The sequence below is a fragment of the Mus caroli genome, chromosome 3 (genome assembly GCF_900094665.2).
Source record: "Mus caroli chromosome 3, CAROLI_EIJ_v1.1, whole genome shotgun sequence".
In the NCBI taxonomy this organism is placed as follows: Eukaryota; Metazoa; Chordata; class Mammalia; order Rodentia; family Muridae; genus Mus; species Mus caroli.
The window spans coordinates 105,155,519-105,173,828 of record NC_034572.1 but is presented as its reverse complement, the minus strand read 5'-3'; the positions used below and the strand labels follow the sequence as shown (position 1 = coordinate 105,173,828).

Here is an 18,310-nt window from a genome sequence, read left to right as displayed (position 1 = left end):
ACACACACACATACACACACATTTCAATATCTTATATAGAGATGGGAATTTGAGGAAATCTTATTGCATTGCTATGCTCTTTGTTAACATCTTTTACTTCAAAATACATACTTATAAAACTATTTAATATATATTTGGCTTGCCAAAGTTCCATTTATTTCCATTTTACTTATTTATATGTCAAACATTCAACTATAAATAACACTATTGTGAAGCACCCACTGGAAATAGAGCAATGAAGAAACTGCAAGGATCCATCAGCACTCTATACTGGCATATTTTGGAGAACAAGAATAAAAATCTTTAAACAAATGGATGCTTAATGAGAAGGATATGAGAATTTCTTTAAAGAGGAATAAGAAAGTGACAATATAACTACAGAACTATATTCTAATAATGTATTGCAGTAAATAACTCTGTGAAAGAGACAACTGGGCTCAGTGAGATGGCTCAGGATTAAAAGTGTTCAACCCATGAGTCTGAAGACTTGGCTTTGATCCTAGAAGTCCTGTAAAGTGGAGGGAGAGAACCAGCACACCCCAGAGTTGGTCTCCAGAGACTTCTCAAGGGAAAACCTCATGGAGAAATTGCAACTCAAAGTTTACTGGATACTCTGAATGATAAAGGGTCATTTTAATATTCTCAATAAATTAGTTGTATGATCTGATTTGAGATTTAAAATAATAAAATAAGCACTGACAAGAATCTGACAATGGTGTAAAGAGGACAAAATCTTCTGTAAGGCCACTGTGAGGTTCCAGGTAATGTCACCTGAATGTTCAGACCACAGTGATAGCAGCTGATGTACAGTGCAAGATGAGGATAAAATCCACAGGGTTTGCACAAAAATTTGGGGCCGTTTAGGAAATGGACTGAGGATGAAAAAGGACTAAAATGAGCATCAAAACATGCAAATGACTGAATAATAATAAGAAAATCTGTAGTCTGTTTTTGTTAAATAAATAACATGTTATTTGTTAAATAAATAACCGATGAGTAAGCAGTAAGAGCACTTGTTGCTCAAACATGGTGAACTGATTTCAGATCTCCAGAACCTATGTAAAAGTACATTCGTGGATTTGTGCACCTGTAACCCCGGTGCCATGCTGTAGAAGGAGGAGGATTGTTGGAGATTTGTGCCCAGCACCCTGGATCCACATTCAGTGGGAGACTCAGTCTCAACGGAAGAGGAAAGAGAGAGAAACAGCATGACATTAGATATCTATCTTTGGCCTCTATGCATGCTAGAATGTGCTTCCCTGCACACAAACATGTATAGGCGTATGCACATTTGTGATACATTCACACATACTGAAAATATAAATAAAAGTAAGTTAAAATTAAATGAGAAAAACTTTAATAGGATCACCAAATAAAGGAGCAAATGTGGAATAGCAAAGATACAAGAGTCAGTGGTCACAATTGTAGAAGTGCTATATGTGAGTGGGTAGGCAGATTCAAACAGAGGGTCTTACTCAGCCTGAAGTCATGATGGTTCAGGCCAGACACAGTACATGGCTTCAGACAGTACTTGAATATGCTACATTATCACCAAAGATTTCACCATCTGTTATTGGTCATTGTTTAGTTCAGTATCATTATAGAATGATTAACAAAATTAAAGTAGCTCAAAAAGAAAATTAAGCAAATATTTTTTCTATAGTTGATAAAATATAATGATTAAACGAATCTGTAAAGTTACATTTAAAACATTGCCTGCAGGTACAAATTATTTCTCTTTCTCAAATATGAACTGACAAACTAACCATTTTCTATACTGTATTTTCCTTTTTAAACCAAAAACTTTCAAATAGCTACTGCAATCCCATGTGCCCATACAATTTAATATCTTAATTTGCATGTGTATTTGCAACATCGTATATATTGGCCAAAATGAAATTATGAAAAACGGAGGAAAAATCCAGGAAATAGAACCAAGGCAGTCCCAGGCAGGCAGGGAACAAGTGTCAACTACTCCTGTAAGAGACTTTTTTCTCCTTCCCAAAGGTCCCCATCCTGGCTTCTGGGATGTATGCAGCAGGATCCTTGTGCTTATTTTTGCTACTTTCCTCTTGTGAGTTGTATGTTATATCTGAGCAAGACAGACTGAGGTCAGCTGCAGCCCTTCCTGCACATTCTAATGACTCCAGATTAAAACACCTGGCATTTATTTTTGGTTGTAATTGGGAGATTATATAACTTACTAGCAATATAATTGGTGACACCACAACTCTAGGTGTTATGCAGCTAAGGTTAAGATGCAATTGAAATGTAAATATAGTAGCAAATCTGGTAGGAGACAATAAGTTTCATAGTTTTCTCTGGTAAAGAAACAAAAATAGAACAGAAAAATTGAAGCCATTTATTTAATAATATACAGTAATACTACAAGGCTTTTCACTGGAGGATATTGAACATAACAATTATGTTATCGTGCTTACTATTATTTTGTTCCAACACCACAGTAGCATTTATTTCAAATCAATGGGTTAACTCAAATTTTAAGGTTCCACTCACTCAAGTTAAACTCTCTGATTAGGTCAGGCTGGCCAGAGAACTCCAGACCTCCACTTCAGTTTTGGATCATAATCAGCTGCTACTTCTCCTGACTTTTCTGTTACCTGGGATTCTGGGGATTAACTCCTGCTCTCAGACACACAATCCAAGAACTTCACTAAGCTTTCTTCACACATCACTGTTAGGTTTCTCTAAGTCTTTTTTAAAAATGCATTGATACATATATTATTTGAATGAATTATGTGCTTGTAACAACCTTTTTCCTTTTTCGTTTTTACTTTTTAAAACATTTTTTTCTGGTGTTGTTGACCCCTTTTATCTCCTTCAATCCTTCCTCCCCATTTTCCACAATATTCCCTGAGGTATGCCTTGTGTTTGGCTGTGTGAGTCTACATCTGTTTCTAATCAGCTCCTTCCTTTGAGCCAGTGAACTTGCTTACCTGAAAGCTGTTTCCTAATAAACCTGCATTTATAAATATTTTCATTGGCTTGAATTGGCTCATTTCAACAGCAGAGAATTTCTCAGCTCCTGTCTGCAAGTATAGGGGGATATCGTTAATATTTTCAGGGGTGTGTTCTCTCATGACATTCTTCTCTAGGTGGGTTAGTCAGTGGGATGGCTATTCCTTCAAATCTAGGACAAATTGTGAGTCTAAGTTTTTGTGGCTAGATCAATGTTCGAATCCTCTCTTTTGAGGAAGTCATGCTTGGTTATACTAGGTGGCTATTTCAGGTTTCATGTATCCTATTGCTAGGTGTCTGAGACTCATCCTCATAGATTCCAAGGAGTTTCTCTTGTCCTAATTTTGTCCCAGAGATGCACCCCTGTCCCCACCAGTCCTAGTTCTCTCTTCCTCTGTCCTCCTTACACTTGATCTCTCTTGTTATTCTCCCCAACCCTCTCCCACACAGTTCCCTCCCTCCGTTACAACCTCCCATGTCTATGTTTTCCCCATCTCAGTAATATTCAAGTATGCTCTTTTGGCTTCTCCGTGTTACTTAGCTTCTTTGGTTCTATAGATTGTGGCATGATTATCATGTACATTATGGCTAATATCTACCTACATGTAAGTCCACAACATGTTTGCTTTTCTGAGTCTGGATTACCTTACTTAGAATGACCTTTTCTTGTTCCAGCCATTTCAACTAACATGGGCCCTTAGAAGCTCTCAGAGACTAACCCACCAACCAAAGTGCCTGCATGGGATATATATATATATATATATATATATATATATATAGTGTGTATATATATATAGTGTGTGTATATATATAATATATATATATAGTGTGTGTATATATATTTAGTGTTTGTGTGTGTATGTATATATATATGTATATGTATATATATAGTGTGTGTGTTTCTACTCTATTATGTTTTCACACTACTCTGTGTAAATCAGAGAACAACTTGTCTGAGCTGCTTTTTTCCTTTCTGTCATGAGAGTCCTGTGGATGAACACAGGTCATCAGGCCAGTCAGTATGTACCTCTACCCAGTGAGCAATCTTATAAGCCCCAAGGTTACTTCCTGATTTCATTGAAAAGAACCTAACTGCTGCATTAAGCACAGGGTGCATGTGTTGACACTTTTTTTTTCACAGCTACAGAAAATTTTCCTCACTATATGATACATTGGTTTTTCTTTGGCAAAAGTGTTATTTTCTTCCACAGAGACATTTAGACAACAGTTTAAAATGTTATTTATTTATCAGTATGTATGTATTTTTTATATATATATATGCAAATATTTATACTAATAGCACAATAACTGAGTGAAATCAGGAACAAGAGCATTCTGGTTTGTAGGCATGATCCTCCTGGAGCATGCATCAGACAGTCTCACCTACTCGGGTTTTTACAGTTTTTACTATACTGATGGGCATATCTGAACTGATGTGCTTCAGCATGTAATTTGATTGCCTGGATTTTGCTGTGAGCCCTCTCAGAAGCACAACCCATAACCCTGTGATATTTTCAACATCTTTATTTTTCAATAGCAGCCAAAATTTCATAAAGAAGGGAAAGAGAGTTTAGGAAACTACTTGTCAATCATTCCTATGAACACATTTTAGTGATATATCAGAGGAAATGCCACAACAATTAGGTAGTGAAATCAGCATAAATATATAAATATTTTGTATCCAATAGGACATATTGTCTGCCCTAATTTACTTGATGTAATTTGTAGAATTATTGATGTATTTCTAATAAGTCAAAGAGCATGGTAAATGAATAGATTAATAATAACAAATACATGCATGAAATTGAAATCATTCATTTCAGAAAATGATCACAGAATTTTAAATATATATTTGTACAAATAAAAAAGTTGTATAACTAAGCTAATATAAAAGATAATATTTTGCATTATGAATAAGATGTCAAATTTGTTCTAATACAATATCATTATTAAAAGTGTTATAGAAACACCATTTTCCTATAATCACAGAGTATTTTTAAAATGATACCCCCTTTAGAAATTCATTTTAAATGACTTATTTCTCCATAGTAGGCTTAAACTTTTCCAAACCTATTTTAATAAGGGTTCTCAAATGCTTCTACCCTCCCTGCCTCCCCCCCACACACACATACACTTGTAGCTCATTGTCCAAACATAAGAGAGAAAAGATAGTAAATACAACAAGGAGAGGTGGCCCGGTTTAAAAGTAGTTCTTTGGGTTGATTCCAATGTCTGTTGTTAGGATACTACCAGTCCAGTTCAGTGGTATCCAAATAACAAAAGTCTAGTTTAAAATGGGTCACCAAACACAAATCAGCAGCAACACAATCCGGTAGAAACAGTCAGGCATCCATCTAATCAGCATGAGTCAGCTGGAGTGATCAGAATCAGCCAGAATACCAGAAGAAGTTCTTGTCAGTGCCTCTGTCAAGGAAGTGAATGTCAGTGAAGACACAAGACCAATGAAGCAATGCACAGCCAGCAATGCAAGCATGCCATGACTGTCTGTTGGGTCCTACTAACATCACATTTCCTCACATGGGTCTGCTTCAGCAAGACATCAAATTAGCCTGCTACAAGAAACCATCATATGACACAACCAAAGATTTCCACTCCATACATGTTTTGGGGATATATGTGTTCTGAGGTTTAAAAAAAAGTTAGTGCACAAAGGGAAAGAGTTTTATCAATCTCTGAACTGTTGTATATGGAATTTCTTGTGATCTGAGGCAAATGTTAACACACAATATTTTGGTTTATATTATTGAAAACTTCAAAGTGAGAAATTAATTTATGAACATACATAGAAACTATACAGCACAGAATAAAACTTTTCATACCCAAATGTACATCATGCATTGTATTTTCTGTAGTCCTTCTAAGAGAATTGCAATTGTAGGGTACATCAACATAACAAGCACCTCCCATTAGCTGTTCAATGTTTCTCAGAATTCCACAGCACTTTCATTGTATTTCTGTTTCTATGGATTTCAAATGTCTAAAGTCATAATGATTCCAGTAAACATACTTGTAACTTTTACCGAAAATTAGTTTGTTTGTTTGTTTTTTTTTTTTATAAGGAACAGGAAAGATGTCAGAGGCAGTTTACTCTGCTATGGGGGTGATCTCCAAGGCATCAGCTGTCACCAGGGTGTTGCCACTTGACAGTTCAATACCTGCTCATCCTGTGCTCCTGACTATGCTGAGCTCTGAGTAAACTGTGCTGTATGCCAACTGTCAGGAAGAGCCTGACATATCATTAGTACTGACCTCCAGGATGGCAGTCCCAATGTGAAACCAAACAGCACAGCTAATTTTCATTACAGCTAAATTAATCTTCACACATTTCCACTTACCATTGGACAGCAAAAGTCCCAAACAGAAAGCATTTTATGAACTCTGTGATCAACTCAACAAAATCCTAAAGCTAAGAACCCCAAAAAAAGCTGCATTTTAAAGGGCTCAATATGAACCTTTTTATAACAGGTAAAACACAGCCTTCATAAGCACAGTGGAATTAAAATGTTCTGTGGCATTTATGGCAAGGATTTTATGTGGACCCACCTCAGCAGCACTGCTGCTTTAATGCCTTCCCAGCTCAGACACATCAGATAAACACCAGCAGCCACCCGAGGCACAGGTACTGCCTGGCTTGCCTAGCTCTCTGATATTGCTGTGCCTAGCATCTTGTGACCTCACTTGAGCTCAGAGCGTGTGGGAGAAATACTCGACATGTAAACTCTACCTTGTGCACTCCTGCAAGCAACACGATGAGCAAGTGTCTACTGATACTCTGTGCAGTGAGGCAAATGAACCAATTTTCTGGCATTGGCTTCTCAGAATTCAAAAATTGCATTGTTAAGGGATTTGGGGAGGGGGCCCTCACTTTCCAACCTCCCATACTATCCCAGTGACACTTGACCTCTCCTGTCACCCATGGGAATCAAAGGGATGACCACACCACATGTAATCACTTGGAGCTAACAACACAAAGAGCACCAAATTGTTCACCATATGTAGAGTGTGTGCTATGCTCTGTTTTTATTTTTTCAACTACATTTTCGAGAAAATGTATTTTTAAAATTAAATTACAAATTTAAATACTTAAAGCACTTATATCTGTGTTTTAATACATGGATTGCTTTCTTTCAGAAGCACACAATTCTTTTCAGCAAATGATATAAAGCACATTTGGAAGAGTATTAAATCGATGAATGGCCTTGATTCTGCCTCCTGAAATTGCTGCACACATGGATCACACAGTGTCTGTTTCATAGCCCTGAGTATGCAAAGCAGATATGCCTCTAGTGCACACTGGAAAGTAACCCCAAGAGCTGAAGCACTGAGGTATACCTGCGACCCTGAAAAGGCAGGAGCAGTCAACTCACTAGGGAATTGAGCTATCACTTATGGGAGAGCTCAATTCCTGCAAAGGCTCTGGACAGCTGGCTGAGGAGAGTGGCAGAGCTGCACATGGTGACAGGCCATGGAGACAGTGACTACATTAGCAGCATGATATGTATACAGTGACTCATAGTTTTCTCCTTTCAGCCGTCCTCACATAAATAGCAAGAGCATCAGCTATAATAACTGAGAAGAGATGTGAAGTATCGATGATATATTTTTAATTTTCTCAGTGTCTGGACATTTATTATAATGTAGTGGAAGTCATGTGACACAAGAGAAGACAGCCAAAGGCTCTAAAAGCAGAAAAGCCATGGTGTAAATCCTGGTTTGATCATTGCAGGTTTAGTGACCTTCAGAGTGTTCAACCTTTAAGGTCTCAGTTTCTCTGCTGTAATAATAGTATTACATATTTTTACTATGTGAAAAATAGGATATGATGTTTCAAATTTAAAAGGCACTGTCACTGGAGTATCAAAGGCTAATTATGATTTTATTGTCTGAATCGGGAATTCCTGTGATTGTTACATTGGTCTTGATGCTTGAGCAAAACTTAAATCATATCTTGCTAATAGTTAAGACAACATGTTTTGACTTTCAATTACACAATTTCAACTTAGACAACCCATAGTTCCCTAAGAACACAGTTATGTAACTTACAGATCATTTAAACTATGCATTTGCTCAATGTTCTTTTTTGTTCTAAGCTTGAAGAAGACACTTCACTGGCTAAAGCCTACCACCAGGAGGAGCTCCTTAGTTCTTGATGAGTTTTTCTCAGGATTGATTTAATCCAATGCGAATGCATAACAGGCACGACAGGTGGAAGGCATGAATTTTTCTTAGTCGCTTAGATGTCTTAGTTTTTCAACTTCAAATTCTTAGCATGCATTGCTCTGGGGCTTCAGGTAGCCATGGAATTAGTACAGAACGAAGGTCTTCTTGAATATGAAATGTTATTCTCTAAAAAGGCTTAAGATGTGTGCACACATTTATTTCTATTCTGGACCGATGTTGGGTGGGAACTGCATCTTTTTCAGATTTACTTAACCTTCGTTCTTTCTTCCTTCCCTTCCTACTTTCTTACTCCCTTTCCATTTTTTTCTTCCTTCCTTCCTTCCTTCCTTCCTTCCTTCCTTTCTTTCTTTCTTTCTTTCTTTCTTTCTTTCTTTCTTTCTTTCTTTCTTCCTTCCTTNTTCTTTCTTTCTTCCTTCCTTCCTTTTTTCTTTCTTTCTTTCTTTCTTTCTTTCTTTCTTTCTTTCTTTCTTTCTTTCTTTCTTTGTGATAGCCTTGTTTTCTTGTTTGAATAGTGATACTCTGAGTAGATTTCAAGCCTTATGTCGATTCTAGATATTATCTGGCAAGTTTCAAGAACTGAGGACCCCATTACAGAGAAGGAGTTCTAAGAATTAAACACAGAACACAGAGTATCAAATAAATGTGCTACCAGATGCCTTGTGACTTGTGACACCAGTAGAATATACGTTTAAATGTTTTCTTTTAAAATTCTGGAGGCCAGGCTGAAAAAAGTTCTATGAACAATTTCCTTTTCAGAGGGAACTATCATATGTGTTGACTGTTTGGGTTGAATCTTGGATCTTCCATTTGATATTTTACAAGCTTTTACACATTTTTAATATACCTATGCTTTTTCTTGTTATGTAAAATTGAGATTATAAAAGTATATTCTTCATATGACTATCAATTTAGAGAAAGTCCTTTTTACTGGACAGAAACTGTTTTAGGCTCTAAAATATAAGGCTGAACAATAAACTCCAGTCTTCATAAACTGTATTTTGAAATGTATTCACACATACACACACACTCACAGACACACCCACCCACAAACACACACATGCATACACAGAGACAGACAGACAGACAGCACTATATAAAAACAAATAAAACCCAAAAGTTAGCAAAATTTTCAGACATGACTTTTCTAATAGGACAAGGTTAGGGGTAATTTTCTTCGGACTACATGAAAGTAAGATATAAAGTTAATGTCCTGATGTTTATAAATATGATTAATTTTGAATCAAACAATATTACTAAAGTCTTTTAGTAAGCTCTTGGAGTTATCATTTCTGAGTGGCTAAATATTTTCAACCTAATTAGATGCATGAATATTAAATCTATTGTGAACTCATTTTTTTAAAAAAAAGTGAGACATTTGCTTTAGAGGGAAAAATACAGTGCATGTATATTTGGTTTTTATATATGTGTGTTAGCATTTTTCCATGATTGCTTCAGATTTTCTTCAAAGAAAAAATGTTGTTGAAAATATTATATCCCTTTTTGAGTCCTTTGTATCTTCTTTGTAAAGAGAATAGTTCTCTGGGTTTGGTTTTCATGTTTCCTATGGATTTTTCAACTTCTCATGTATAAGTAGATAAAAATTATACTGAGATATTTGAAAGATTATAGATATAGCTAGAATAACAATAAATTAATAAATTTTATTCACTATTATATGAGTAAAACTTATTCTTCTTCATGAATGTTCCTTTTGGTCATTCCCGAGATTATGTTGCAATGCATTAATTTATAAATTGATTCATTTCCCATCTTATAGATGTTAAGGCACCTCATATATTCAATATTAAAAATGAGGTTATGAATAACTTGTTTCCTATGTGATCACTTTTTAATCAAAATCAGTATATTCTTCCAGCCAGAATATATCCCTAGTGAGATAAAATGGAGCTGGAGTGTGACACTGTGGTCTGAACCTAAGGAATGTGAGAAATCAGTGTATAAGGGAAAGGGGTATCAATCCTATTATTTCTAAACAACCAGTATTTTATCCTGGTGTATATTCAAAACCTAGTATTCTTCACATTTCTTTTTATTTTAGGAAATGTTACTGAAACCAATTAGATGTACAGTGCTGAAAGTGTAATTTCTACTAAAGGCACATGAAGAAAAGAGTTAATAATGTGGTGATGCACATCTGAAATTTCAGGACTTAGGAGAGGTTATTCCAGGAAGTCAAAGAAGTTACACTAGAAAGATCAACTGAGTTACCCTCAGATGGGATGTCAAGGTCATTCCGAGTTACCTGGCAAAAACCAAGAGTGCAAGAGTCAAAGGATGGGGTAGGGCAGACCAGCAGAGTGTCTGCTATCGTATGTCTGGCCCTGGATTGAATTTGGAGATATAAGGGGGAAAAACTGCTTGTGGAAGGAAACACAGAAAGTTTGCAATGAATTTGATGCCAGCCTGAGCCTCACAGTGAAAATTCATTTCATCAAAACAAAAGAAAAACACATGATATAATGAGTCAATAAGGTTCTATGGTTATGTCAGATACCACAATATAGTGCACAGTAGATTAAAATACATGTGCAATTACATATTTACACACACACACACACACATAGTCATAAAAACTGGCACCTACACAATGAGAAAACAGAGTTACTAGAGACAAAATTATAGGGAGTATACATGTATTTTTTCCAATGTAAATAGTTAAATTTTTGAGGAAAATATATTTGATGCTGACACAATTTCTCTCCCAATGTTTTTAGACAAATTAGTCATCTTATATGGTACTATTAGAACTTGAGACAGTCAGTATGCTTCGTTGATGTCCAGACTTTAAAAAATGACAATGTCTCACTTCTCACAAGTGGTTTGTCAAAGTGTTCTGATTCAATTTCCTTTTCAAGCTTCCTAGCTGTGGTCCATCCCTTTTCTATTTACTTCACAGCATCCATTTAGATGCCCTGCAGTAATTGTTAATGTGACCCCTATTGAAAGAAATGTGACGCCCAGGGATAGAACGCATGCTGCCTACGTTAGAACTCACTTAAAAGTCAAGTATTCGGATGTCAAAACCAGGGCAAACCTTAGGGACATGACACTTAGATAATCAATTCCTTCACATTATGACAAGACAGAAATGCTTCAAGCCGAGTCAAATAGAACACCAGATATTTATACAAAATAAAATATTACAAAGAAACAGCCACAAAGACCTAGCACTTTTCATTGCGCTACTTAACTGAGTAGAGGTGAAAAGAAGTACAAAATTCTATGGTACACTTTCAAAATAAAGTATGACCAAGAGTAAAAATAAATTTGTTTTTCTGATGTCAAGTGTAAATTAAACTAGTAAGTTTAGCTAAAACCGCCTTGAATGTAGTAGCTATAAACATTCCTTAAATTTCAGATAGAAAAGGAATATGTAGCTTGGAAAGTTTTAAAATTACAATGTACAAAATATTAACTTCCAGAAAAAATGTATTCTCTCTTTCTCTCTCTCTCTCTTTCTCTCTCCCTCTCCTTCTCCCTCTTCTCCCTCCCCTCTCTCTCTCTCTCTCTCTCTCTCTCTCTCTCTCTCTCTCTCTCTCTCCTTTATTTTAGTTTGAGAAAACACTCAAAGATAAAAGGCCACTGTAAATTCAAAAAAAAGTATCAACTAAATATGAACATGTTCAAGGTATTTTCCCTAATTTCTGTACATCTCTGTGGGCCACAGGAAGCCACACCAACCCAATAAAGTGACTTCTTTTCTTACACAAAACTCTTAATCTACTGATAAGTTGGCATTGTAAATGGCAAATATTCATGTTTCAAAACAGAGCAAAAAAAAATCTGAAAACATATTTATTGGAAACTCTTATCTTCACATCTGATCTCCCAGTTATCAAGATTGCCTCCCAGAGTCTAGGCCCTCCTCTGCTTTAAGGGTGATCATTAGGTAACCAGAAGGTTTAGCTGGCTTTCAGCCTGATTGGCATTTGAGGACAGTGAAGAGGCTACTACTTAAATTACAATTAAGACTATTGGATTACTCCGAAGTTTAATTTACAGTCTAGTGAGTGAATACTTCCCAGAACAGGCAGAATTAGCCTTGCCAAGAATAGAATCAGAATAGAAAGAAATACCCCTGCCTTATCTTGTATTATGTCATTTTTTTTCCTGATTATATGTACTGTGGATTATTTACCATAACTCAGTATTGGTCCCATGGACACTATCTTTGCAAGGAAGGCTCTTCTGTCTCTGTCTCTCTCTGACGCTCTCTTTCTCTCTTTTAATTTTATTTTTTTTCCATACAATATATTTTGATTATGTTTTTCCTGCCACTCAATTCTTCCTAGATTCTCTCTACACAACCAACTTCATTATTCTCTCAATAAAAATAAATAAATGAATAAATAAATAAAACCAGCAACCCAATAAGACAAAAATTTAAAACTTGAAACAAAAGCCAACTCCCCCAACACACACACACAAACACATCATAAAAACCATGTAGCCCATGTAGAATTAGCCAAGTATTCTGAGCCATCTTTCATTCCTCAGAGTGAGGTTTTTGTACCCATTGATGTTACATTGGAGCAAATTGATTTTCTTTTTCTTTTTCCTTTCTCCATTCCAGGTATGATTGCACATAGTCCATTAGAATGGTACTAACCTGAAATGGGAGAGGTCAGCCAGATCCTTTGACCATGTATTATGGCTTCTGGTCTAGTGTTTTTAAGCGATTCCTGAGGGTGCAAGCTAGTGAGTGTTTGGGACTTGCATCCTATTCTACTCCTTTGTCTGTCTTGTCCTACTTTCATTTAACACTTTATCTTATTATATTTTATTTTGTGGTATTTTAAAATGAATGAATGAATAAAGAAAGAAAGAAAGAAAGAAAGAAAGAAAGAAAGAAAGAAAGAAAGAAAGAAAGAAATGAATGAGTGAATGAAAACCTAGCCACTAGGGTAAAGATTAATAAGAAAACTGCCATTTATGCCTTCTGGGAAAGAAAAAAAAAATCAGTTATCTCCAATGTAGTGATACTGAGTATATCAAGAACTCCATGACAGATCTCATGTTCAGGAGTAGACAACCAACATGTAATGGGCTTAACAGTTTTGTGTGTGGGTGGTGTGTGTGTACGTGCTTTTATTTGGTAAGTTGTTGGGATTTGTCGTTGTTGTTTGTTTGTTTTCCTTTGGGGTAATGCTGTATATTGTTTTCTGGATTTTGAGCATGTTGGGTTTGCTTTGGTTTTTGTAAATGAACTTAAAGTGGGTTGGATAGGAAGGAGAGGCTCTGGATGAATTTGGGAAGGAAAAATTATGAGCCAAATGTATTTAATTCAAAACTGGTTTTAATCATTGATGGATTTTTTTTTCTTTGATGAAAAGAAAGAAAAATGACCATGACTGTAAGTGAATCCACAGGGTTCATATTTCATTCACTTTTCTGACAAAAGGCAGAAGAAGTCTATGTGTGCTAAGCTTACAACAAACTGCAGGTGAGGCCAAGCTAAATCAAAGAGCTGCGTGGTTGGATTCTATGTCTGTAAAATTGAACTTCTCCCGGAAGTATGCGGTCTAAGTGAGGTTAAAATACATAAGGAAGAATCAACTCTTCCTAGTCAAAGAAGAGGAACTCTACCTATAAATGGAAATTATATTCTAAGAAGGGAAGTGAAGTGATAGTAGAAGTGGCCATCGTTCTTACAAAAACTGGTGTGTTATCCAACTTTGCAATGATCTGTGTATACTCATTTGTGTGAGGAAAAGGCCCTTGGTCTTGCGAAGATCATATGTACAGGGGAATGCCAGGGCCAAGAAGCCGAAGTGAGTGGGTTGGAGAGCAGGGCAAGGGAGGGTATAGGGAACTTTCTGGATAGCGTTTGAGGAAAAGGCTTTTAAGGAATAAATATAAATGAATAAATAGGAAGTAACTGATGAGAGAGAAAATAAGCAGCAAGAATCCCAGGAACTTCAACACTATCCTGAATCTTACCTCCGATTTTTCTCTGATAAAGTTAAAATATTATTCTAATTTCAACAGTAAAACTACTAAATCCAAAAAATGGTGTATAAATACATTCTTATGGGGGTAACAATAGGGAAAGTAGAGGAGTCTTCGGAATAAGGGGACCCTCTTTAAAATATGGGTTCCTAAGCTCTTTGAATATACTAGTGACCAACGTCACTACAATAAAACAAAGTATCTCATGTATAGAAGTTAAATAAGATATATATTACTGAGCTAAACTTTAATTATTAGAGCTTGTGTTCTTAAGTATCTATCCCATCTTAGCAGGTTCTACTAAGCTATGTAAAACATTTGTTCCCAGAAACCCCACTCTCTCTCCTACTTAACCTTCAAAAATCTATTTGCTTGTTAGGTAACACAACAACAGTTTGCAGAATGTCGCTTACTAATGAATTGTCTGCCTGTGCTGTGCTAACAGCAAATCCTCTCATCCTCTGTAGCCTGTGGAAGACTATTGAAGAAGGTGTGGGATTCAGTGCTGAGAGATGATACTCCAATCTTAGTAAGAAAAACTATCAGTTGGAAGATCAGGTAACACACTTCTGTCTAAAAACAGAAGGACCGATTTATGGGCAACGATGGAAGCAAGTCACAGTAGATGTGGGTTAGCCAAGTGAGAACTCTAAAGGGCCACTATCTGATAATATTGAAAGGCTGAACAGCCCAGGGGCATAATGTAAATTTTAGTCAGGGTAAAATATGCATGAGGGGGAAAACCATTTGGAAAAGAAGAATCATGATAATGAAATGAGACACAAATGCTACTGTAAATTAGCTTTCAAGGAAGACAAAGAAAATGCTAAATATGTAATTTTTTAAAATGCTATTTTAGTGAGGCATTCTTATTCCTTCTTGGAAAGGAAGGTTCACCTGATATGACACAGCTTACCACCATTAATGGAGAATGTCTTGTCACACTAACTTCTGCAATGGGAGGTACTTAGAGACCACTGACTATTAAAATGCTTGGTTTTTTAAACATGAGCAGATTTGAATTAAATTTGAGTATAATTATCTTGGATTTTTAAAATCCCATCCAATATAGAGGTAGATATTTCAATTGGAAAAACCAAAACAATACATTTCTGGAAAATATTGGTTTTAAACATCTATATTACGCCACTTATGGTCCACTTATGGTCCATCTTCTTTCTGAGCCATTTTATTTTATAACAACTTTTATTAAGTTGTAGGGCTCACCGACCCCATATATTTTTCAAGCTTTCAAATGTCTGAATTTTTACTTAAAGTATGTTTCTTGCAACTTTTCTTTCATTTTACATTTATTTGTGCTGGAGAAAGCAGAACTTGAAGTCAAATATCCTTAATTATTTTACAAATGGAAATATCATTTCCATATATTCCAATTTTATCATATTTGATATGATCAAATTTCAGGTTAATTTATCTCAAAATAATTAAGATGCTATTTTCTGCATCATTAAAGAGAATTTTTGATCTCATATGCTTTCTTTACAGATTATTTTCTATCTATAGGTTTTTGACTATATTTGTTTGCTCTTAATACTTTTACATTTTTGTCTGTTCTCACCCGTCTATTCTCAATACAATTTTGATTCAAAGATTCTTGATTTCATGGATCAGCAATTCTTCTTGAACAACTCTTACCATACTAATATTCTCTTTTTGGTAATAGTGGGGATTATCCCGTGTCATATTATGGCAAAGATGCAGGTCAATCAATCTTCAGCTCTCATATCATTTCCAAATACAGTGGTTCAATCATTAAATTAATCTGCTTAGAATACATAATTTGAATTTATTTTTACTAATAAGTAAAAATATTTTATGATATGCACTTTATATACCAATAAATGTACAATGATACACATCCTTTACTCTTTAATCACATAGGCATTTGTGACTTATATTCCCATGCTGTCTATTCATGTATCTTTCTTGTTTGACTTTAGCTAATCACCCTTTTTGTTTGTTTGTTTGTTTTTTGTTTTTTGTTTTTTGTTTTTTTTTTGCTTTAGACCATTAAGTTATTTTACACAAATCCTTATAGTTGAAATCACTCAGTTTTAGATATTTAAACTGGATTCATAACTTTACACTGCTTCTAGTTTAAGGTAATTTAAAGAATTCCCTAATAATGTATAAAAAAAAGACATCTACTCTACAGTTTTGCTGTTTTTCACTGTATGTTGACTTATTTTTATAATTCATGAAGGTTATTTATTCTGGATATATTTTAGTTTATTTATTCATTAATGTTTGAGACTATAATATAGTCCAATGTTCCCTTAATTTCCCTCTCTCCAAACACTAAAATATGCCTACACTTTCTCTTTTTCAAAGTTATTGTTTCTTCTTTCTTTGAATGTTATTACATCTCTCTATATGTATTCTTTATAAATATATACTACTTATATCCTGCTCATTCTATGTAATGCCACTTATATGTGTGTTTCCAGGGATGATCTTTTGGTACTGGAAACTATTTGACATGTTTGTGCCCAAGGATCACCACATCTCTCATTCCCATTTTTCTTCAGTTGCTTCCAGTTCTGGGAGGTTGAGCCTTAATGAGCTTCTCCTCATTACATTGTCATGTCTGTTGGTATCCCCCTTATTTAGTTCATGTTAAGTAGGCATATTTGTGACTTTTTATGGAATATTACAATTGTTGTTACTAGGAGACAGGATATCATAACAAATTTCCTCATTCTCATGTTTATAATCTTTCCAAATTTTCTTCCACAATATTTCCAGAGCCACAGGTATAGGAGTATAATGTAGATGCATTTGTTGGGATGATTTATACTTTTAATTGTATGTGTGCATACGATTATCTCCCATGCCTCTATGCCTAGTTCTCACAAAGGACAGAAGAGGTCATCAGTTACATTGGGAGTGAAAGTATGTATGGTTGTGAGATACCTTGTGATTTTGGGAACCAAACCTGTATCTTCTTTAAGAGCAATAACTCTTAATTGCTAAGCAATCTATCCAGCTCAGTCTTTTCTTCTCTTTTGAAGTACATATTTGACATTTCTAAATTCGAGCATATTTTTCTTAACAAAGATTGAGTAAACATCTGTGTGCCAAGTTTTGAGTTGATATTCGTTGCAAATTCATGAGGAAATACCAAAGAACACAGTTAATGGATTACTTACAAGTGTATACAGTGTTATAAGAAACTTTATTCTGACTTTAAAGTTTGCATTAAGATAAGTAATGAATGCCAGCTTATGTTGTGTTTTGTCCTAGAAACATTGGGTTTTGCTGATATCCTTCATAGAGATCCAATTAGATTTGCAGTATAACCTCAGAATGATTTTCATTGTCAGTTTCTAGTGCACATCTTGCTGGAAATTTCTCATCTTGGGATATCTGTTCAGATATTGGCACATATTTTTGTGTTAAGATTGCTTTGTTGTTGTTGAGTTTTAAGAGTTCTTTGTGTACAGTAGAAAATTTTATCACGTATTTAGTGAGATGTAATTATTTTTTTTATTTTTTTTATTTTATTTAACCTTCTTTTATACACTCCAGATTTTATCCCCATCTGCCCTCTGACTGTTACACATCCCATACTTCTTCCCCACTCCCCCATCCCAATGACGATATCCCCCCCCACACACACACCCCAACATATCTCTCCAAACCCTGAAGAGTCCAGTCTCCTGGGGGTTAGGTGCATCTTCTCTGACTGAACTTAGACCCTGCAGTCCTCTGCTCTATATGTGTTGGGAGCCTAACATTAGCTGGAGTATGTTGCCTGGGTGGTGGTTCCAGGTTAATTGAGACTGCAAGTCCTCCTCCGATAGGGTGGTCCTCCTCCTTAGCTTCTTCTAGCATTTCCCTAATTCAACCAGAGGGGTTCTTTCTAAGTATCTGCATCTGACTCTTTTGCTGTTATTGGGGATTTTGGAGGGAAGTCATGATAGGATATTTTGTGAGCACTCTGAAGCCTCAGTAGAAGTGTCAGTCCTTGCAGCCTCCCCTTGAGATGGATCTCCCTTGGACCTGTTGCTGGAGCTTCTTTTCTTCAGGCTCTTCTCCATTTTTGTCCCTGCAGTTCTTTCAGACAGGACAAATTATGGGTCAGAGTATTTTTTACTGTGGGATGGCAACCCCATCCCTCACTTAAAGCCATGTCTTT

At 35.6% G+C, this 18,310-nt stretch overlaps 1 long non-coding RNA gene across 2 annotated transcripts in view; it reads left to right on the top strand.

Annotated features, from left to right (window-relative positions):
- LOC115030620 overlaps positions 1-18,310 on the top strand; it is a 146,332-nt gene that overhangs the window by 1,759 nt on the left and 126,263 nt on the right. For both annotated transcript variants that reach the window (XR_003836211.1, XR_003836212.1), the window contains exon 2: positions 14,619-14,709. This is a non-coding gene — a long non-coding RNA (uncharacterized LOC115030620). The remainder of the gene's footprint in view (positions 1-14,618; positions 14,710-18,310) is intronic.